General features: G+C 38.9%; 1 long non-coding RNA gene across 1 annotated transcript; it reads left to right on the top strand.

Moving 5' to 3' along the window:
• The first annotated feature begins 282 nt into the window (after window positions 1–282).
• Window positions 283–1,869, top strand: LOC133141696 (uncharacterized). The gene is made up of 3 exons (XR_009710119.1): window positions 283–782; window positions 1,030–1,122; window positions 1,803–1,869. It is a non-coding gene; the product is annotated as an uncharacterized LOC133141696 (long non-coding RNA).
• Window positions 1,870–9,266: the final 7,397 nt, after the last annotated feature.

The following is a 9,266-nucleotide window of genomic DNA, read 5'->3' on the forward strand; positions in this document are numbered from 1 at the left end:
GCTGGAGAGAATGGCACAGGCACATTAAGTACATATTTGTCCATATGTAACGGCCTTCTCGCTCTCCAGAGCTTTTCTGGCATATTCTCGAACAATACCAAAACTCTGTATATTTCTCTCTCAGTAATAGAGGTGTTTTTCTATATTTAACATGTAAAAGATATGTATACTCACCAAGCACTTTATTAGGAACATTTTTACTTTATTACACCTACTTATTTATGCGATTATCTAATCAGCCATTTGTGTGGCAGCAGTGCAATCATGTAGATACAGTTAATGTTCACATCAACCATCAGAATGGGGAAATCTAAGTTTTGATCTAAGTGATTTCGCCCATGGAATGATTGTTGGTGGCAGACAGGGTGGTTTGACTATCTCAGAAACTGCTGATCTCCTCTGATTTTCACATACACTGGTCTCTAGAGTTTGCAAAGAATGGTGCAAAAAACTTTTAAAAATCCAGTGAGCAGCAGTTCTGCAGACAGAAACATCTTGTTAATGAGAGATGTGAGAGGAGAATGGCCAGACTGGTCAAAGCTGACAGGAAGGTGACAGTAACACAAATATCCACACATTACAACAGTGGTAGAAGAGCATCTCTGAACACACAACGCATCATAACATTAAATGGATAGCCTACAGCAGTAGAAGTCGATCAGTTAATCACAACAATCTTTTTTGTGTTCCTTTCTGTTTTTCAGTGTTGTTTCTCGTGAAAGGTGCACTGCTTCTTGCCTTTGGATTAATTTCATTCATATATTGTCTGGTCAAATGTAGATGTAAGTATAACTTGCTACATTGTACTGATGAAGGGCTTTTTTATTTGTAATGAGGACGTTGAATCCATACAATTTGCAGTGCCTTTTGTGTATGCTGGCTTATGATATTCCCACCCCTGCACTATGGAGGCTGCTGGTGATGTCACTGACTGCTGTTTTAGGGTTTTTCTTCACAGCTCTTAGGATTCATCTTGTCATGAATTGCTGATTTCATTCTGATTGCAGGATTTCTTTGGCTTTCTTTCAGGTGTGTGTCAGAAAGTCTTCCTTCTGCTTTGGTCCATTCTTGATATTACATTGAGCTTTGTAATTCTGGACATCATTTTGGAAGACGATAAAGGTATGGAATTTAGTTTGTGTTGATATATTTAAAATGTTTTGCTCCTGTTGATTAAGCTTAGTCTGCGCTGATTTATTGCACGTTTTCATAAAGAGACTTCTCACCCCCATTGTTACATTATTATTCAACATAAGCAGACTGTAGGCCTGGTCTTCAAACCCCCATGCCCCAGTGCAGTGACGAGGACACTGTGCTGTTGGAGACGTCGTCTTTCGGATAAGATGTTAAACCGAGGTCCTGACTCACTGGGGTCATTAGAGATCTCCTGACACACTTTGCAAATAGTAGGCGGTTCCCCTTTGTCCCGGTTAAATTCCAAACCCTGGTTTTTATTCAACCTGCCACCTAATCACCCCTGATTTAATTGGCCAAAAATGTGCCCTCTCCCTCTCCACCTCAGCTGTTATGTGGTGAGCATTCTGGCACAAAATGGCTGCCATTGCATCACCCGGGTGGAGCTGCACACTGGTGGGGGTTGAGACTAGTTCCCCTTTATCACTGTAAAGTGCTATATAAATATACCTACCAGCCTACCTAGCTACCTACCCAACCACCTACCTACCTATCTACCTTCCTTCCTGATAAATCCTCTGCTTTCTCCTTGTCTAAATAATGAAAAATAGGGCAGAAAAAGTGTAAAAATAAAATGCTTTAATGAGCTGTTATGTGTGTTACTGCAGAACTCCCTGCATGGATGTGTTTCAATGTATTCCTCTACGTCATGACTGCCACAGTGGTCTTTCAGCACAACACTGAGCTACCTGGTACAGTATCATTTGTTAAATGCCTTTTTATCATTGATTGTGGAGCTTGATAGACTTTGGACTGGTTTTGATTCCTATTTTATCCACATAAACAACAACAATGATTTGTCATTCCCTTTGTTTTAAATTATTTTTCTGTATCAGGAGTAACTGCATGACTAGTAAAAACCAGGATAGAGTGACATAATGACCACTACATTTAACACATCAGTTTATGTAATTAATCATTTTTGCATACTCAAACTGCCCTCCTTGCTTTTCAGATGTAGCTCATATCCTAGTGTACGGGTTTGGTTCTACCTTAAGTGTCATTAATTCAGTTGCTCTAGCAACAGAAGTGTTTCTGAAAGCAGGTGAGTACAGTAAAAACATTTTGTATCTCAATGAAAACATCTGTGGTGATTTTCCCCTTATGTGTGAGAAGTGTGTGGATACAGTGGCTTCAGAAAGTATTCAAAGTATGCATTCCCTTTTTGCACACTTTATTGTGTTGTAGATATAGTTTTAAATGGATAAAAAAAAATGTTTTAACAAAGCTACAAAGAGAGTACACAAGGACTAATCAAATCAAAGGACTAATCACACACTCACACACTCATCCACTCATCCCTACGGGCAATTTGAACTCTCCAATCAGCCTAACCTGCATGTCTTTGGACTGTGGGAGGAAATCGGAGTATCCGGAAGAAACCCACGCAGACACGGGGAGAACATGCAAACTCCGCACAGAGAGGCCCCGGCCGACGGGGATTCGAACCCAGGACCTCCTTGCTGTGAGGCGGCAGTGCTACCCACTGCACCATCCGTGCTGCCCCTATAACACCCCTATAATATTAAATTAATATTAAGTACGTTTCTGGAGTCCAATTGGCCTATAAAATCAGCCACATGTTGAACAAGGTATGTGACTGGGACACGCAAATTTTGTGGTAGCCACAATAAGATCCGCACAGCTGTTGGGCCCTTGAGCAAGGCCCTTAACCGTGCCCTGCTCCAGGGGAGGATTGTCCCCTGCTGCTCCTGGTCTTATCATGTTATATGACGCAAATATTGGATATTTACGGGACCACGGAATTTTGAGTGCACAACCCTGTCTGTAACAAAGTTCTCAACAGCAGTAGATTACACATTTCATGCCAGTCAAGTCAGTCAGACAGAAGCCATAGGGAAGCGGGATGAAAGTATGTAGAATTATAATTTTATGCTTTTAAAAAAAACTACGCACTATCGAACAGCATGCCTTTGGTTACATGGTTAACCGTTGACCGAATGGGATGGTAAACGTTTCACTGATTCTTTTTTTTTTACATCGCTAGTGCATACTGAAGCTCAGTAGAACCACCACAAAACAGGTGGCATAAGGTCCAATTCACATAAATGATCATTTGTATACAGCCATGAACATGGTAAATAGTACACATGGTAAATTGGCCAAGTCAGTATGTATGGCATGTCAAACTATATACGTGTAAGGTAAACAACTACAACACAGTACAACTATCTTTGGATAAACAAGCTGTGGTTTTGTATTTTTACCATAAATTGTCTGTCTGTAACATTATGTTTTTTAAAGGCAGGTGGCCTTCATCTTTAGACTTAAGCCTGATTTATACTTCTGCGTCGAATCTACGCAGAGGCTACGGCACGTAGTTACATTTCTGGGGAGGTGCGCATCAGGCTACGCCGTGGGCTATGGTGTAGGGAACGTAGATACGTGTAGAAGTATAAATCAGGTTTTAGAATAATATAATTTTCTTCATTGTAATCTAGTTGTGAGTTGTGGCAACATGTTGCACTGCCAATCAACAAATTCAGCTAATCAATTGATAACTGATATCTTGGATAATAATGAACAAATGAAATAAAACGCATGCATTTTACATGTTGGATTTGTGAGGGGTTTTAACTGATGCACTCATTTTCGGTATTGAGAGTGGCGAATGTTAAATGAAGGTGTTAGCCGCTAAAACAGCTGGATTTGGAAAACTTATTTTATTTAAACTGACACGAAAGTGTTAAACACTAATTGTAAATGTGACCGTCTCTGAGAAATGTCTTGTACTTGTGCTGACTCTGGAAATCACAAGGCCTGTAAGGTTTTTATTATGTATGTCTTTACAGAGAAAGGGGAGCGAACTGTGGAAGATTTTTGGTTGATCGTCTTGCCTTTTGAATCTTTATTTTTGGCCTTTTGGGTTGGTTTACAGATGTATGCATACTGTAAGTATCCTTTGGAAATATTGCTAACATTTGGTACACTTCATATATGTCCGATATTTCTCAGATATTACTCAATATTATTAAAATTGCTTAAAATTGAAGAGAACATCTTGCATGTGTTAATGCAATATTGTCATTTTGTGCTATATGTTGACCATTTTCGTCACTTTGGACTGTAGATAAGCGGAAAAGAGAAAAGTAAGTACAAACTACTTGTAATAAATTCACTTGCCTCAATTGAGTGCATTAATTTGGTCTACATAATTTTGAGCATATTCTTTGATGTTGTTTTTGGTTATTACAATATTTCAGAATAGACCATGTGAAAAGCTTCATTTTTCAAATGTTTTAGTTGACTAAGTACATTCTTAGATGTTAAATATAAAATCAAGATATAGTGAAAACCCTTCTAAATTAGGGGAATTGTGTCTGAATCTTTAATTTGCTTTCACTGTTTGTTGCAATATTGTCATTTGATTTGTCCTTAGAATAAGACATGAATTAATGCTCATTACCCAGAGCTGCCGAAGACGAGTCCAATCTCCAGCATCATCTCGGCATGATCAGGTGTCCGAGACCGAGCGGGATCTGGGGTGGAAGGGGGGACGTCTAGTGTCTAGAGCAGTGGTCTCCAACCCTGGTCCTGGAGAGCTACTGGGTCTGCTGCTTTTTGTTTTGACCTGAAATTCAGCTCTCTGTTGAGACCCAGGTAACCAGGTGAGGTGAGTTAACTGTGTAATCAACTGCTCTAATTGATTAATTAAGTCGGAGTAACAACAAAGACCAGCAGACCTAGTAGCCCTCCAGGACCAGGGTTGGAGACCACTGGTCTAGAGTTTGCAAAGAATGGTGCAAAAAAATCCAGTGAGCAGCAGTTCTGCAGACAGTAATGTCTTGTTGATGAGAGACGTCAGAGGAGAATGGCCAGACTGGTCAAAGCAGACAGTAGTAGAAGGTGACAGTAACGCACATAACCACACATTACGACAGTGGTGTGCAGAAGAGCATCTCTGAACACACAACGCATCATAATGCTAAGTGGATATGCTACAGCAGCAGAAGTCTAAAAAACAAATACCAAATACCTAATAAAGTGCTCACTGAGTGACATTTGATATAAACATTATAATTATCATTATAGTTCATTATGTTATTATACACACGGTAAAGTCATTCTTGGTTTCAAATGAAAAATAATAATCCTGCCACACTGACTCAAATTAAAATCCATGCGTCTGCAATTCTTCGAATATTCAGATGTTCCAACTCATGCTTTAAGTTCACATTTAGGTTTCAAACTTGTTCTTGTTCAGAAGTTTCATGTATAATTTCAATATTGTTTCTCTTTGTAGACACCAGAAGCAGAACCAGTAGAGATGGACCCTCTCTCTCCACCTGAGCAGAGTACAGCACAAAGGCAGGAGGTATTTATCTGTGAGCCAGTCTGTCCACCAGGGGGCCTTGCTGCAGTCCTGAAGATTCTAGTGTAGAACACATCAAAGAAGTTACATTTGCGAATCATTCTTGGAAATATGTTACCCAGGCCAGTTGCTATGGTTCCATACAGCAGTGTAGGTAAGCTTCATTTTATCTCATCTAGTATTTTTGGAACGGAATGGAGTGTAGCTGGATCAAAGGTGAAAAAACAAGATCTACCATGACTGGTTCATTTAAGCAAGACAATGATCCAAAGAAAATTTCAAAATCAACCAAGAAATGGTCGACTGACTGAAAAATTTAGTTAACTCACCATGAAAATGCTCTAGACTTAAAACCAATTGACAGATTCTGTGGTCAAACATCCCCCAATAAACTCACCCATCTCATAACACACTTTAGAAGACTCAGTAGTATTATCCTTGGTAGCCATGGTGTATAAAATACCGAAAAGTTGTGAATATTTATAGCACCAGATGGAGTTACATGAGAGTACATTCAGTGCTCATGATATTTAATGTATAGGCTCGTTCATCTTCAAGGACAGGAATAATATTGTGGTGCACTGTATATTATACACGCAGCACGATTCCTGTGAAGGGGTGTTTCCTTTTAATTCCAAATTAAGTAATTTTTGAATATGTTATTATTATGTGTGCACAGAAACATTGAGTGTTAGAGGAACTCTGTTAGAGTTCATTAACACTGAATATGTAACTGTTCAGCGCACTGATCAGACTGAACTCCACGGCTGGGATGAGTTCACACCACGCTCATATACTGTCATCCTGCTTATCACATAACCTTGTCATCTGTGTTATTGTTTTAGAAATGTTTTTTTTATTTTATCTCTGTGGTTTTACAGGGAATATGAAGATGGTCTCAGTGACATGTAAAAGATCCTTTGTTGTCTGAGGACCCACAATGCACTTTGTAGTATTGTTCTTTGCTAATTGGTACACTGAATTATGACATCATTCATCTGTAAATATCAGTTCTCCCTTTGCTAATACTGCCCCATGCTCAAAACATGTTCCTGCTTTCTTTGAAATCAGGATGTTTATTTCTCAAGAACATTTCTCTCACATTCCGGTGAAAGCCTAGCTAGCGAACATAGCTTTAGTTAATGCTGTGAAAATGTTAAATTTTTGGCCATTTTTGTTGAATTCAATGACACTTTATTTTCTTTATTCTTTATTTAGGAGACGCAGTGCATTATGACACTGCGGGGTGAATGTTTGTTTTCATGAGTGTGGCAACTACAGCAGGGTGGCCTGTAGCGTAGTGAGTAAGGTAAATGACTGGGACATGCAAGGTCGGTGGTTCTAATCCCGGTGTAGCCACAATAAGATCTGCACAGCTGTTGGGCCCTTGAGCAAGGCCCTTAACCCTGCATTGCTCCAGGGGACGATTGTCTCCTGCTTAGTCTAATCAACTGTACGTTGCTCTGAAGCGTCTGCCAAATGCCAATAATGTAATGTAATGTAAAAGCACTCCTATAGAATATTTTCCCTAGTTATTCTATGCTTACCTTATGAATCAGTATGATTATCTTATGTTATTCTGAATCAGTATGATATTCTATGTTTACCTTATGAATCAGTATGATTATCTTATGTTATTCTGAATCAGTATGATATTCTATGTTTACCTTATGAATCAGTTTGATTATCTTATGTTATTCTATGTATCAGTATCTGTACTAATTTGCACAAACACAACACTGAAGACGTACACTGAAGTATGATATTTGCACTGTATTGTATTATTTTTATCTAACCCAAGCATTGAAGTATACTGCACTGAATTGTATTATTCCTGTTTCTCCTTAAAACACTGGAAAGAATGTTTTCTTGAAGTAAAATGTTAAGGGGGGCTTGATTAAAAGTTTCTGAGATATGGAGGAGAAGGTGTAAGACAATCGCGCTGTGTGTAAAAGGGAAATTTTGTCCAGACTTTTGTCGACCTAGTGATGAATATCAAGATGAGAGTTTCCTATTGGTTTCTGTTGTGCTGCACTACCATCAGGACTGAAGGTAAATTGTCTTTTCTTAGTAGTACAGGGATAACTGGTGTTTTAACTGGGTTTTAAAAAAATATATATGTACAGTGAGCTCCATGTTGTTTAGGTCAAATTTTTAGGAATTTGGTGCTGGATTACACAATTTTAGATTAGGGATCAAATATTTCACGTGGTTAAAGTGAAGATTCACAGCTTTTATCTTTTAGATATTTTATTATTATTATTTTATTCAATTATTTTTATTGCTATATTACTTTTTAAACATTTTGGTTTCACCATGTAGAAATGGTGTAGCACTTTGTATTCATAGTTTCCCCAATTTCAGAGCACCATGATGTTTAAGATTCAGGTGCAGGGCAGAGTGGGGTAAGTTGTTAAATGGGTTGAACACTGTTCATTTCTCTAAAACAAGAGGCACTACCTCAAAAATGTAATAGCTATTTTGTGTGACTTTGACTTCTGAGGTAAACCTCCTGTTTATATGTTGTGAAAACCACCCTATTCTGACGTGAGGATAGACATTTCTTGTTGTTCACAAAAAAACAATTTTACATTACTAAACTTTTTTAAAGGAGAGAATAAAGTGTCTTTTGATACTTTAGCTGCAGTTAAACAGCACCAAGGAGTAAAAAAAAAGGCTTTGTGTTTCCTGTTTAAAGCCTTTGCAACTGGAATTTCTAAAACTTGCGTTTCAAAAAAGAAGCCTTAAAAGTCCATTGCATGTCCATTGGAAGATCCGACACCGATCTAAGATACAGTAGATTGGTAGAAAAATGTACTATTTTATTTTCATGCAACCAAGTTTGGTGGTATTTGTTATCAGTACAGCATTAATAGTACAATGCCTACCTACTGTACATACATACATACATACAAACGCTGCAGTGGTGTATACTAAGGCCAGTTACATACGCTATGCAAGTAACACATGCAACGACACAATTAGCAAAGCAAGGGGTTCCTGCGGGGCAAAATACGTCGGGTAAATTTTCTATCGGGATGCAAGCATGGCACAATGTCAAACTTTCCGTTAGAGGCGCCTAATGTAAATACTGTGCAACGAACTACAAATAAAAAACAATAATTTTCTTTGTGAACTGCTTTGAGAAATGACTACAGAAACATTTGAGTAGCATTTGGCTGAACTGGTGCCGGCATATAAACATTTAATCACCATTAATTAAAAAATAATCCATGCCCCAGTGTTACTCATTTAGACCAGATTAGCCGAGGCTGCCACCTTGTGGCAGTGTGGGACCTTTGCCTATGTCCCAAATCTGCACTGTTGCTTGTGTTTCTTGAGTAGAGTATGCCTAGCGAGACAAATCGTAAACTATAGGAGAGCGAAATCGTAGATGAGATATTGAAATTGTGTCTATTCTTGTGGGGAATGGTGTTATTCATGAAATACTTGTTTCTTAACTAAAACTTGACGCCAAATGTTTTGTAGGTTTTTGCACGTATTCTGGCGTATTTTCAAAGTGATCTGTTCTGGTCTCAGGTTTGTCAGTGCGAGGTCCTTCGATGCCACTACGTGTCCAGCTGGGGGCGTCTGTGACGTTGCCCTGCTCTGTGGATACTCCAATACCTCTGCGTGAGCTGGAGGTGCAGTGGACGAGGGAAGATTCTGGAAGCCTGGTGCATCTGTTCCTGGGAGGAAAGATCCGGACAGAATCACAGAGCCCAGCGTACAGCGGCAG

This window comes from Conger conger, chromosome 12 (genome assembly GCF_963514075.1).
Source record: "Conger conger chromosome 12, fConCon1.1, whole genome shotgun sequence".
Taxonomy (NCBI): domain Eukaryota; kingdom Metazoa; phylum Chordata; class Actinopteri; order Anguilliformes; family Congridae; genus Conger; species Conger conger.